This window comes from Pongo pygmaeus, chromosome 23, assembly GCF_028885625.2.
Source record: "Pongo pygmaeus isolate AG05252 chromosome 23, NHGRI_mPonPyg2-v2.0_pri, whole genome shotgun sequence".
Lineage (NCBI taxonomy): Eukaryota > Metazoa > Chordata > Mammalia > Primates > Hominidae > Pongo > Pongo pygmaeus.
Genome location: NC_085931.1, coordinates 43,367,674 through 43,381,894, shown reverse-complemented (window position 1 = coordinate 43,381,894; position 14,221 = coordinate 43,367,674). Strand labels below are relative to the sequence as shown.

Here is a 14,221-nt window from a genome sequence, read left to right as displayed (position 1 = left end):
CACTTGGTGCTCGGGTGAGGCTCCACCTCCTGGGTTCACGCCATTCTCCTGCCAGATGTGGGGTGGAAGACAGGCAGAGATAGGAAACCACTGTGCTGGGAATGGTTCTCTTGGGGGTCGGCCCTGGCCACAGCCTTCTCTATATTTTGCTGGGGACCTAAGGCCCCATCTACAACTCTCCTTTCCTTTTGCAGGGAAAGTCCCTAGATCTCAACTTTCTCATGGGAATCATAAGAGATATGAGACCCAGGGTTTTTTCAGTCTCTTCCCAGCTACAGTCCACATATTTCCTCCACATATGTTTGGGTGTCAAAAGACCCTTCAGAACCTTAAATCCACCCAGTTTATACTTGTTCCTAGGCTATGTCGTCTTAGTCCCAGAACCTGGGAAGATGCCACCATACCTAGAGGAGGCCATGAGGCTGTCACATCTAACATTCTGTGGATATGACCTGCTTATGCGCTCTACTGTAAGTATCTGACACTTCAAGTAGAATTGAGGCCCAGGCATTGTCATCTGCTTTCTTTACTAAATTATGCCAAGCCACTGGAAAAGTGACTGCATAAATTACGTTTTTCATATATATCTGTTGAATGAATGAACCTCAACCAGAACCTCTCCAGATATCTGAGTGAGCCTGGGCCCCTCCTTCAGGACCCAAGGGACCCCTGTTCTGTCTGAGTCAAGAACAGAGACCAGTTAGAAGGAATCGCAAACATCCTTTACAAATGCAAAAACAGATTTGCTTTCTGTGTGCTTTTCCAAACAGAGATATGGCCCATTGAGACAGGATGCCCAGAGCTCCTTTGAAGGGAAAGAGAAAATAATAAATGTGAACCATAGCATCCCCAGCAGCCTTTTCACAGAGCCAGGCACTCGGGACCTGCTTGCCTTAGGCCTTTTAGTTCCTACAAGAACCATATGAGGTTCATCTCACTACTTCACTTTACAAAAGAGCAAACAGGCTCAGAGGGCTTCGGTGACATCCTCAAGACACAGCTAGTCGGAGAGAGTCACCACTGTGAGTTGGAGGGGATGGACATTCACCTGGTAAACAGTTCCTCCATGATGTCTAGCACGGTGATGAAGTCCCAGGAGGGGCCCAGTCAGGTGGCATAGGAGGAGATGGTTCTACCCAGAAAGGCTGGAACCAGGGCCTTCACCAGCTTCTCCCCTGTACATATCTGGAATGTTCGCACTCTGTAAGTCTCCTCATTTTCATACTGGGGTGACAAGGAGAGACATGTCATTGACAACACCATGAACCACCGGAGGATTGGGATCTGGAGCTCACACAAGGAATCCCCAACCCTTCGGAGACTTGTGGATGTGGAGGACATGGGTGCCCATGGTGGAAACGGTTCTAGACTTTCAAAGTAAAATTTGACGTAAGAGTGGAGAATAGGGCTGGATGCGGTGGCTCAATGCCTGTAATCCCAGCACTTTGGGAGGCTGAGGTGGGCGGATCACGAGGTCAGGAGTTTGAGACCAGCCTGGCCAATATAGTGAAACCCCGTCTCCACTAAAAAAAAATACAAAAATTAGCTGGGCTTGGTGGCATGTGCCTGTAGTCCCAGCTACTCAAGAGGCTGAGGCAGAAGAATCGCTTGAACCCGGGAGTTGGAGGTTGCAGTGAGCCAAGATTGCACCACTGGACTCCAGCCTGGGTGAAAAAGCAAGACTCAAAAAAAAAAAAAAGAAAAAAAAAGCGGAGAATAATGAAAACATTAGTGCCTTCAAGGCATCGTCACGGTGTTTGTCAGCTGTGAAGCAGTGGCACCTGCTGTATTAGTAGCCTACAAAAGCATCATCCCAGGGAGTCCTCAAAAATCATCCTCATGGTAGAGATGAGGAGACGCGGGCTTTTGGATGTCAAATGGCCGCGCAGCAGCACCTGGGTCAGAACTGAGCACCTTCCTGGCTGGGCGTGGGTGGTGGCTCATGCCTGTGATTCCAGCACTTTGGGAGGCCGAGGTGGGTGGATCACGAGGTCAGGAGATCAAGACCATCGTGGCTAACATGGTGAAACCCTGTCTCTACTAAAAATACAGAAAATTAGCCGGGTGTGGTGGCGGGTGCCTGTAGTCCCAGCTACTTGGGAGGCTGAGGCAGGAGAATGGTGTGGACCCGGGAGGCGGAGCTTGCAGTGAGCCAAGGTCACGCCACTGCACTCCAGCCTGGATGACAGAGTGAGATTCCGTCTCAAAAAAAAAAAAAAAAAAGAACTGAGCACCTTCCAGAGGGGGGGCTACATGAAATCCCCTCTAGGCCACCTGAAGCTCCACTTCTGATATGGAGGGAAAGGGCCTGGGGAGGCCTCGTCCCCTTCTCATTTTAGAGACAGTGCACAGGACAAGACACTCTAGAAGAACGCTTTGACTTAAAGGAATATAATTGGATTTCATCCTTTAACATGAAAGGGAGTCTGGAGAAACAGCTAAGGCCATTTCAGCCCTTGGCAGGGGGAAAATGCCGGAAGACTCCAGGGTGGGAGAAAGCCCATCACAAGACCCAGGATCTGAGAGGAGACTCACTTCTTCCAGGTCCAATCCCCTATGCTCCTTCCGTCCGTAAGACCTACTTAAAGGCCCCTCTGGGCTTCTGACCACTCACCAACCCCCTGTTCTTACCTGTTCTTACCAACTTCTTACCTGTTCCAAATTATGCAAAAAACATGCCCCCTCATCACCTTGGGAAGACCTGGAGGGAACTAAGGCCCTAGGTTTGAGGAGACAGTGCTGGGCCAAACCTCCTTGATCTTACCAGTTCTGTGACCCTAGAGAAGTTTTCTGGTGTTTTGGGTCCTCCCCAGCCCTGCAACATGCACAGTGGGGTTATGCTAGCATCTTCCTAGTGAACTCATCAGGTGTCTTTGAGATAAATCTTATAAAACTCATTGTTTGGTGTCCTCTGTAGATACTGCATGCACTTAGAGATGGAAGAATTTCAAGAAGGAGTGAGGGGTGAGAGGTAGCAGGGAATACAACTCCAGTGGGCCTGGGGTCCACAGTGTGATCTCGGGAAAGGCACTTTTGCTCTGGGCCTCGTTTTCCACGCTGCACCAGTAGAGGTTGAGATTAAATGAAATTCAGCCATCATCATCCTCTAACACTGCACTTTCCAGTGCCTTCTGATTCTATTTAGAACCAGACCCTGTGCCTCATCTCAGCCTATGGTGGGCAGCATCCACAAAGGCTCATAGCACTGAGGGGTTAGTGATGCCCTTCTGAATAGAATACAACACAGATGATGGGATAGCACTTCTGTGTTAGTTCAGGCTGTTAGAGCAAAGAGCCATAGCCTGGGGAGCCCATCAAAGACAGAATTGTATTTCTCCCAATTCCAGAGGCTGGAAGTTGGATATCAGGGTGCCAGCCTGGTTGAGCCCTGGTGAGGACTGTCTTCTGAGTGGCAGACTGCAGACTTCAGGTTGTGTCTTCGCCTGGCAGAGAGAGGGGGAAGAGAGCTCTCTGGGGTTCCTTTTAATAAGCCAGCAATCCCAATAATGCGGGCTCTACCCTCAGGACCTCATTACCTCCCACCTCCTGATACCATGAGATTGAGGGTTAGAATTTCAACATATAAACATAGGATCAGGCATGGTGGCTGAAACCTAGAATCTCAGCACTTTGGGAGGCCAAGGTGAGAGGATTGCCTAAGCCCAGGAGTTTGAGAGCAACACAGGCAAAATAGGGAGCCCCTATCCCTACAAATGAAAAAAATATATATTAGCTGAAAATGGTGGCACATTTCTGTGGTCCCAGTTGGGAGGCTAGGACAGAAGAACCACTTGAGCCTGGGAGGTGGGTGCTGCAGTGAGCCATGATGGCACCCATTCCAGTCTGGGTGTCAAAGCAAGACTGTCTCCGAACAAGTGAATACATTTGGAGTGGGTAGTGTTCGGCTCACCATTCCTTGCCTAGGCCTCCTCATCTCCCCAGCCTCTGGTAACCACTATTGAACTTTCTGCTTCTAGGAGATAAATTTTTTGGATTCTACATGCCTGAGATCATGCAGTGTAGATCTCTCTCCAACCAGTGTCGTTTCATAGTTTACCTAATGTCCTCCAGCTTTCTCCACCTGGCGGCAGAGATGATAGGATTTCCTGGAAGGTTATGGCTGAAGAGTATTTCATTATATATGTATATATGTGTATATATATATATATATATGTATATATATATATATATATGTATATATATATATATACATACACACACATACAGGGCATTTTCTTTATCCCTTCACCTGAGGATGGACAGATAGGTTTATTCTGTACCTTGGCTGTCGTGACTAGTGTTTCAGTCACCATGGGAAAGCAGATATCTCTTTTGAACATGAAGATTTCACTTGCTTTAAAGGTATACCCAGTGGTAGGACTGCTAGCTGAAACGGTAGTTGTATGTAGTGTTTTGAGGAACTTCCAACTGTTTTTCACAGTGTGTAGAGTGATTTAATTCTTACCCATAGTGTATGAGAGTTTTCCTTTCTGCACGTCTGCACTGGCCATCCCCTTCAAGAATTATTGTTTTTGTTTTGGTAATATGCTTTTTTTTTTTTTTTTTTTTTGAGATGGAGTCTCACACTGTCACCCAGGCTGGAGTGCAATGGCACGATCTCAGCTCACTGCAACCTCCACCTCCCAGGTTCAAGCTATTCTCCTGCCTCAGCCTCCTGAGTAGCTGGGATTACAGGCACGTGGCACCACATCTGGCTAATGTTTTGTATCTTTAGTGTAGAGATGAGGTTTCACCACGTTGGCCAGGCTGGTCTAGAACTCCTGACCTCATGATCCACCCGCCTTGGCTTCCCAAAATGCTGGGGTTACAGGTATAAGCCACCACACCCGGCCTGGTAATATGCATTTTTAGTGAAATAAAATAGTAACTGAGTGTGATTTTATGTTTTTGCGAGAATTAGTGATTGTGAGAAACTTTTCATTTCTGTGTCAATTTCATGTCTTCTTTTCAGACAGGGTCTATTCAGGTCCTTTAGGATTGGGTATTTGAGGTTGCAGGGGTTTTTCGTTTTGTTGTTGATACTGTTTATTTCACCTTAGTCATGTCAGTTTGTTGTACGTGTTAGATGAGAATCCGTTTCAGAGATAGGATTTTCTTCCAAAATTCTCTCTCAGTTTTTAGGGTGCCTTGACTCTTGGTTCATTGTTTCCTTTGCTCTGTAGAAATCCTAAAGTTTTACCTAGTCCCACATATTTATATTTGCATACTTCAGTGGTAATTTTTTATGCACCTATTTCCAATCCCTTATCATCCTCCCTTCTTCCCCCAAGCTCTAGTAACCGCTGTTGCACTCTCTAGGTCTTTGAGATCAAGTTTTTTATTTTTAGATTCTGTATGAGTGAGATAATACAAGGTTTGTCTTTCTCTGCCTGGCTCATTTCATTTACCATCACATCCTCCAGGTACAACCACAGGGCTCCCCATGAGGTGATGTCATTGAATTTTCCTGGCTGAAGAGTCGTCCATTTTGTACACACATGGGAGTTTATTTTTTCATCTGCATATGGACGGTAGGTTGATTCATTTCCCTGACTCCTGTGAATAGTGCTGCAGTCCACCACCTCTCTCTTCCATGTACCAATTTCATGTGGGTTGAATGTATACCTAGCAGTACAATTGCGAGCGGAAATGGTCATTGTAGTTTTAATATTTTGAGGAAGCATCACATTGTTTCTGTAGTGTATGTATTAGTTTACTTCCCCCAACAAGTGTGGAGAAGAATTCCCCCTCTCTAGAAATCCACACTGGCCAGGTGCTGTGGCTCACACCTGTGATCCCAGCACTTTGGGAGGACGAGGCGGGTGGATCACCTGAGATCAGGAGTTCAAGACCAGCCTGACCAACATGGTGAAACCCCGTCTCTACTAAAAATACAAAAAAAAAAAATGAGCCGGGTGTGGTGGCAGGCGCCTGTAATCCCAGCTACTCAGGAGGCTGAGGCAGAAGAATGGAATGAACCTGGGAGGCAGGGCTTGCAGTGAGCCGTGATTGCGCCACTGCACTCCAGCCTGGGCGACAGAGCAAGACTCCATCTCAAAAAAAAAAAAAAAAATTGGTATATCACATTAGATGATTCTATAAAATCTTCTAATATATAAAATAAATATATATTATATATTATATATAAAATAAAAACACAAATCACACATTGACAATAACCCCTGCAGTCCACGTACACCCCCACAATAGTACAAATTACACTTTAAAAAAAACTCTAAAGACATTTATACATTTAAACCAAAGTAATTGTGACTAGACTAAATACATTCATTCATCAAGTACAATAAATTTAGCATTGCTGCTTATAGTCACTAATAACACAATTTTAGGTGCAATTTCACATGCTTTCATAAATCTTCCAGTACAGTTCCCATAGCAAAGTGTCTTTGTGCACACCATCTTCATTTATATGCAGATGCATCATACATCATACTTAAAACTATTTTACGTCACAAGCTGTTAATATACATTTTAAGAGGACAGAAGGTAAAAAATTTAAACCTCAATGATGACAAAATTTAAAATTAAAGTCTTGAACACCTATAGTGATTTGTTTACTTGCATAAATACTATTTTCACTTAGTACAGGCTATTAAAATAAGCAGAGAATTTAAATATTAACTCAAAAAAAGATAGAGGCTCAAAACCTTCCGAAGAAATTAATGCATTTTCAAAGTAATAATATAATGAGTCTGTAAGTGAAAAGGAATTTCATATTTATTGCCAAATTTAAAATACCAGTGATGTGAAGAGAAGATTGAGGCCTAAAATCGTGGTACTAAATTGTAAAATACAGTAAAGAAGTGCAGCTCATTTGCTTGGGAATATGTAATGGAATATTTTTCACAGTAATTTTTTTTTTTTTTTTTTTTTGAGACGGAGTCTCACTGTGTTGCCCAGGCTGGAGTGCAGTAGCGCGATCTCAGCTCACTGCAAGCTCCGCCTCCCGGGTTCACACCATTCTGCTGCCTCAGCCTCCCGAGTAGCTGGGACTACAGGCACCCACCACCACGCCCGGCTAATTTTTTGTATTTTTAGTAGAGACGGGGTTTCACCGTGTTAGCCAGGATGGTCTCAATCTCCTGACCTTGTGATCCACCCACCTCAGCTTCCCAAAGTGCTGGGATTACAGGCGTGAGCCACGGTGCCCAGCCAAGCCCCTGGATTTCTAATCCCCACGGTGTACTTGAGGAGTACAGTTGAACCCAGAGAAGATTCCCTGGCTTCTGCTGATACCACATGGTCACAAAGTCATCAACACTAAAACCACTGCTCAGTGCACAGGCAAGTCTCAAAGTTCTCAGAGATGAAGATAGGGAGGTGAGTGAGTCAGTGCAGACTCGGAGGGGAAACCAGGAACAGAGATGCTCATGGGTGAGGCAGCAAGGATACAAGTCTAGCTCTTCAAAGAGAGGAATAGAGTGCACTGACCCAGGGTGGGGACTGCTCAAGACATCTGAGGCCTGCCCCACGGCCTCAGCCACAGCTGCAGCAGGTGCCAGTTCAGTCTTCCTCACATCTCCCAGCACCCCCATAACGAAGTAGTCAACCGCAACAAAAATGTGTATGGATTCTCCTGTCTTCTTCACTCAGGGCCTCTCTCTCCCCATGGATCCTAGTGCCCCTCTCTCCCTGGTCAGCCATTCGCTGCATGTGCAGCCAGTTCCAGGCCCTCAGCCAGCACATCTGCAGAACTGGCTCCCCAGTGGACACCATTGTCACACCCACGGACACCACTCCCCTTTCCTAGCCTCTCATTCTAGGGCCTCCTGCTGGCTCCAGTGGGAGCTACTTTCCATCTTTCCAGACCTTTCCCACACCCCTAGGTGGCAGCACAGCCTCAGCCAAGGACACTACCACCTTCCTGCACTGGGGTTCTGTGGCCCCACCCCAAATTTGAAACTTTCCACTAACCCTGGGGCCACTGCTTAGCCCATATCTGGGGCCGCTGAGGGGCAGCAGCACAGATCCCCACCTTTGACCACTGTCTCCAGTTTGGAGGCCTGACACCTCCAGCTCCAGTCCAGCCCCAACCTCTGCTCCGGGAGGCCAGCCAGCCCCGGGCACCAAAACACATTCAACCTTGGGGGGCCATTACTCACCACTTCTACTTTGACCCCACAAGCACCCACCCTGCCGTATCCCCCTGGCCCATCCACTGCCCCTGGCTCTGCAGCTGCCACCTACACATCCAGTGCCATGGCCACTATTTGGACCAACGTACATTCTGGTAAGAAGAGAAGGACAAGATTTTTATCCATTTTTCCATGGATCAGGAGCTCTTTCTGTTCATGAGGCTGTGTTCAGCCGTATGACAGAGACAATCAGCCTTACCCATAATGCTGCAGTCCAGAGGTGGACAGAGGGTTTCCATTGACAAACCTGCATCTGGATAATAAGGCTCAAATCTCTGAAGGTCCATCCTCCCTGTCCTAGGTGACAAACACAGTGTCTCTCCCTCAGAGTCCATGGCACTTGTTGCCATGGTAACTTCCAATGTCTCTACTGCCCCTTGTGCAGGAGAAGGTGACCTCAGGGTCTGGGGCACAACAAGAGCTTTACAGAGGGAATTCTGCATGCACAGGTTGCGGAGTTCCTGCTCCCTGATGCCCCACAACCCTCCCCGCCACCTGGACTGTTGAAAAGCTCTGATGGTAAGGTACGAGAGGAGAAAACACTAGATAGTTTTTGTGGTCTCTGAGAAAATCACCCATTGGGGTCCCCTTGGTCTTGAGTGGGATCAGCTATAGGAAAGTCCACATCCATGAAATCAACATCCCCCAACTTCCCCAGAGCAGGCACGGTGTTTTTCCAGCAATGGTGGAGCCTCCCCTTCACCCTCTCATGCTCCACAGAAAGGTTTGCTGCCCTCAGGCCCTGATTTCCCCCCATCTGTACCCCCAACCTCCTGACATGAACACTGAAGGTGCAGGTACCTACCTGTGAGTGACTCTGGCCACATCTTCGCTGGAACTCCTCTGGGACCTGTGTCCTCACTCATTTCACACTTTAGTGCCTCATCCCTGGGTCATGGGGAGCCTCAGGCAGCCCCAAGCACAGATGATCGGGGTTGGAGGGAGGTGACTGGAGAGGGAAAAGGAGGTTTCTGCTCTGATCCCTCAAAGACAGAGTCCATGCTGTAGCGACTGTCTACCTGCTTGAATGGTCTCCAGCCTCTGGCCAAAAAGAAAACTAGGAAAGGCTCATTTCTCTTCTTCCAAATAATAATAATAATAATAAAGTCAGCTCCACAGGCTCTGAGTTTTGCTCATCTAGATAACCGGGCAACACCAGTTGTATCTCGAGGTTTTTGTTTTTGTTTTCAGCATTCCTGAGACTTCAGAAACATTCCATGGAGAATTGAGAAGAGAGTATTTTTTGAGCCAGAAATTGCTTCCCTGTGGAGTTTGTATATGTGAGTTATTTTAATATCTAAACATTGTCAGAGAACAAGACTCTGAGCAGGCTGAGGTTTTATCCCACCTCCCCACCTGTGTGTGTCAGTGTGCGAAGGACTGCTGTGCTCAGTCACACAGTAATTAGCCTCGTCCTCAGACTGGAGCTTAGATATGAGCAAAAGCCCTTTATTGGACCAGCCTTCCATCAATCCAGAGGAGCAGCTCGGGACCCTGGAGCCCTGGTCATGAAGTACATTTTAGTAGTGGCTCAGGAGATACCAGGGAGGGCTCCCTGGCTTATGCTGGTACCAGTATATCCAATAGAAATCAGCATGGAAGCCAATGCTCAGGGTGCAGGGGAGTGTGGCTGGTGCTTCCAGAGATGCAGAGAGGGAGGGCAGCTAAGTCAGCACAGGCTGGAAGAGGGAACCTGCAGACACATGTGCACACGGCTGCTGGCTCACCTACCAGCATGAAGTTGCTGGAAGATCTGAGCCAGAGGGGACGGCTGAAGCCTGGGGGACCTGCCCTGGATGTGGGAGGCCTGTCCCTACCTGGGAAGTAAGAGAGGAGCAGCAAGAGGACAGAAGCCATGGTGGACACAGCCCTTCTGAGGTACAGAGCTGGAGTGGGCTGCTCCAGGCCTCTCTTATCCCTTCCACTGACCTCACAGAGGAGGAGTTATAGATGCCAATGTGTCCCCCACCATTGCCTGCCTCTACCTCATCCCATGTATTTATTCAAGTCCTAGGGGCTGGTGGACAGGGGAAGTCTGACAGGCCAGACCTGGGAAGAAGTGCGTGCTGGAACCACACCCAGGGAGGGCACAGCTTCCAGGTCAGCCTCAGTGAGTACAAGCTCCGTCACCCAGCCCTGGGGAATTTGTGGGGTAGGAGGGGGTTGGCACAGCTGTGGCTGCCCACTGCACAGACCCTGAGAGAGATCCACAGTGTCTCCTGCTGCTCTCTCGCCAGACTGCATTCCCTCAGTAGAGACCATGTGAGTGGCGTCGGCCTGAAAGCCTGGTGAGTATCAGTCTAGAAGCATCTATGGCCATGCCCTGGGTCATGCCCCAAGTTACTGATACTAAAAAACAGCATTTTTCAATACGTTTTTCTTGCATTACTAGAAGGACATGAGCAGAATGTCACCCCCATCCAATGAAAGGAGGCGGCGGGGAGGCTGCAGAGGGCTCTGGGAGCAAAGTCCTGGGCAGCTCTTTCCACAGAGGCCAGGGAAGGAGCTGATTGTGACTTGGGTCTCACTGGGCTGTGGGGTCCTGCTCTGGAACAAATACACAACATTACTAGGGAGAGATAGGGCTTTGGAAAAAGAAGAGACATTTTAAATGCAATGACATGCTGAGGGGATGACAGAATACATCATTGATGAGCAGATTGAACAAGTGAAGTGTAAGTGTCAAGTCAGGTAAGGACATTTGGATCCAGACTGTAGAGGTCCTTGTGTGTCAGAGTGAGGGGTTTGGTTTGATTCATTATCTGGTTGTGTTTCGGGTTGTGAACTGGAGGCAGAATAGATGAAACTGACAGTTTAAAAAGACATCCTTTGGTGTCAGGTTCAACAAAGAGCCTGAAGGCAGCCAAACAGGAGAGGGAATATCAGGAGGGTTGATGGCTGATCCCAGGGATCTGGAGGAGGAAGGAGAAAGAACCCAAGAGAAACCACAGGGTAACTGTGTCCCTAGAGGAATGGTGAGAGAGGGATAGGGATAAAGCTGAGTGTTGTAGATGGGTTGACCAGGTGGGTTTTATTGTTGTTAACTGACTTGCAGAGAGAGAGAGAGAGAAAGAAGAGAGAGAGAGAGAGAAGAGAGAGAGAGAGAGGAGAGAGAGAGACAGAGAGAGAGAGGAGAGAGAGAGAAGAGAGAGAGAGGAGAGAGAGAGAGACAGAGAGAGAGAGGAGAGAGACAGAGAGAGAGAGGAGAGAGAGACAGAGACAGAGAGAGAGAGAGAGGAGAGAGAGAGAGAGGAGAGAGAGAGAGAGAGCACAAGAGATTCTCCCGGGAGCTGGTGGGGCCAGGCCACACTGTCCACCCAACTCTGGTGCTTATTCCAGTACAGAAGGAGGTGACTGTTACTCCCAGATGGTAGGGCTGGCTGAGTGAGCACAGACTTCAGGCAGGACCCTGGAAGGGAAGACGGGGCACACAGCTGCTGGCACAGAGCCTGACACAGGAAGACACAGCCACTCTTTTATGATGATGAGTGATGGGCATTGACATATCGCTGCTTTGACATCTGAGGAGCCTATGCTGTCTCCTCTGCTGATACCCAGCTGTGCACTTTCTCAAGAGAAAACCTGTATCAATAATCATTAATAAAATGTACCTAGATCACCTCTCTACTCATTGCTGGAACTTTTACCTAGTGTCCTTTATGAAAGAAATACCTAGTGTTTTTATGTAAGAAACTATTTCAACATTTCTTCAAATTATCTCCCGTATTACTTGCTGAGTTTTGTAATTATTTTCCTATAGATATGTTTGAAGTTTATCATTTTTAGCAAGACTAGAATAATAAACATTCTGCACTACTTTTAAAATTATATAAGCAATATATTTGATCTTATTAAGTATAAACTTGATAATTTTATTATTCATTCCAATAAATTTTTAACAATGTTTTAATGTTATTCATATGTAGTTGCCTTTAAAATGTTAACACATTTATGTAAACTTTTTGTGCTATTCTAATATCCTTGACCTCTTATTTCTCAGAAACAAATTTCTACCACAGAGAAGAAATATTAGACGTTATATCAAAAATGGAGTATGTTGTGAATTTTAAAAACCTTTTAAAATATGGCTTTTTAACCATTTTTTAAATTTTTATTTATTTTTTTATTATACTTTAAGTTCTGGGATACATGTGCCGAACGTGCAGGTTTGTTACATAGGTATACACGTGCCATGGTGGTTTGCTGCACCCATCAACCCGTCATCTACATTAGGTATTTCTCTTAATGTTATCCCTCCCCTAGCCCCCAACCCCCTGTCAGGCCCCGGTGTGTGATGTTCCCCTCCCTGTGTCCGTGTGTTCTCATTGTTCAACTCTCACTTATGAGTGAGAACATGTGGTGTTTGGTTTTCTGTTCCTGTGTTAGTTTGCTACGAATAGTGGTTTCTAGCTTCATCCATGTCCCTGCAAAGGACATGAACTCAGTACCATTCAGGACATAGGCATGGCCAAAGACTTTATGACCAAAACACCAAAAGCAATGGCAACAAAAGTCAAAATTGACAAATGGGATCTAATTAAACTAAAGAGCTTCTGCACAGCAAAGGAAACTATAATCAGAGTGAACAGGCAACCTACAGAATGGGAGAAAATTTTTGCAAAAGATGGCTTTTAAGTAATTTACACAGCAGGTTGTCTATTAATATGTAACATGCTAACAGATCTATCTGAGTAATCCTATTTCCTTGAGATTAAAGGTGGATTTGGCATTTTCTTCAAGAAGATATTTTTACTGTGTTTCTATAGTGTGAAATTTTACTTCATTACAAAGTGATCTCTTATGTCTGTTGTAAAAGTAAATCAAACCAGAAACTAAATCCAGCTCTGGGAAAACTACACTTTATTTTATTTATCTCTGATGCATCTTATAATTTTTTTTGCTATGAGTGTCTATGTGGATACTCTTCACTAAGAAAAACAGATTCTTTTGGAATACATTACCTTTCTACACTAACATTTCTTTCTTTTTTTTTTTTTTTTTGAGACGGAGTCTCACTCTGTCACCCAGTCTGGAGTGCAGTGGTACCATCTGGCTCACTGCAAGCTCTGCCTCCCGGGTTCACACCATTCTCCTGCCTCAGCCTCCCGAGTAGCTGGGACAACAGGCGCCCGCCACCACGCCCGGCTAATATTTTGTATTTTTAGTAGAGACGGGTTTTCACCGTATTAGCCAAGATGGTCTCGATCTCCTGACCTTGTGATCCACCCACCTCGGCCTCCCAAAGTGCTGGGATTACAGGCGTGAGCCACCGCGCCTGGCCCATTTATTTCTTAAAATTGGTAAGAGCAGCATGTTAAATGCTGGCAAAACTAAGAACCCTCAGTTTGACTCCCCATCCTCGCACTCACAAAATTTACTTCTAAGCTCACTAGACCAAGTTCCATGAAGATAGAGTCTGTTTCATTCATCACTATACCCAGCACCTGACAAAAGGAGGACATGGCACAGAGTGAGTGTTCAATAAATATTTGTCAATTATTAAACAATTCTAACCAGCAACTGAACAGAAACACATGACTTTGAATAAAATGGCATGAGATAACAACTGTTTTATTATGCAATAAGAGTGCTTATAAAAATTCTAGGATTATTATGAGTAGATCAAAAATTAGATAAAAATTATTTCCTTCAAAAATAAAGGAATTCTCATCATGGAGAAAAAGGAAAAGCTATAATATTTAATCCTACCATTAACATATAAGCTAAATGAACTGGGCGCGGTGGCTCACGCCTATAATCCCAGCACTTTGGGAAGCCGAGGTGGGCGGATCACGAAGTCAGGAGATAGAGACCATCCTGGCTAACACGGTGAAAACCCGTCTCTACTAAAAATACAAAAAATTAGCTGGGCATGGTGGTGGGCGCCTGTAGTCCCAGCTGCTCGGGAGGCTGAGGCAGAAGAATGGCATGAACCCGGGAGGCAGAGGCTGCAGTGAGCCAAGATCGCGTCACTGCACTCCAGCCTGGGCAACAGAGCAAGCCTCTGTTTAAAAAAAAAAAAAAAGCTAGATGACAACCACAATACTAAGCAATGCAACTCTAAT

The 14,221-nt window shown here is 46.2% G+C and overlaps 1 long non-coding RNA gene across 1 annotated transcript in view; it reads left to right on the top strand.

Moving 5' to 3' along the window:
• The first annotated feature begins 208 nt into the window (after positions 1–208).
• LOC129023273 (uncharacterized) overlaps positions 209–14,221 on the top strand; it is a 28,076-nt gene continuing 14,063 nt past the window's right edge. Inside the window, exons 1-6 of the long non-coding RNA XR_010125958.1 lie at positions 209–470; positions 5,424–5,531; positions 9,348–9,436; positions 10,165–10,444; positions 10,549–10,831; positions 10,996–12,389. This is a non-coding gene — a long non-coding RNA (uncharacterized LOC129023273). The remainder of the gene's footprint in view (positions 471–5,423; positions 5,532–9,347; positions 9,437–10,164; positions 10,445–10,548; positions 10,832–10,995; positions 12,390–14,221) is intronic.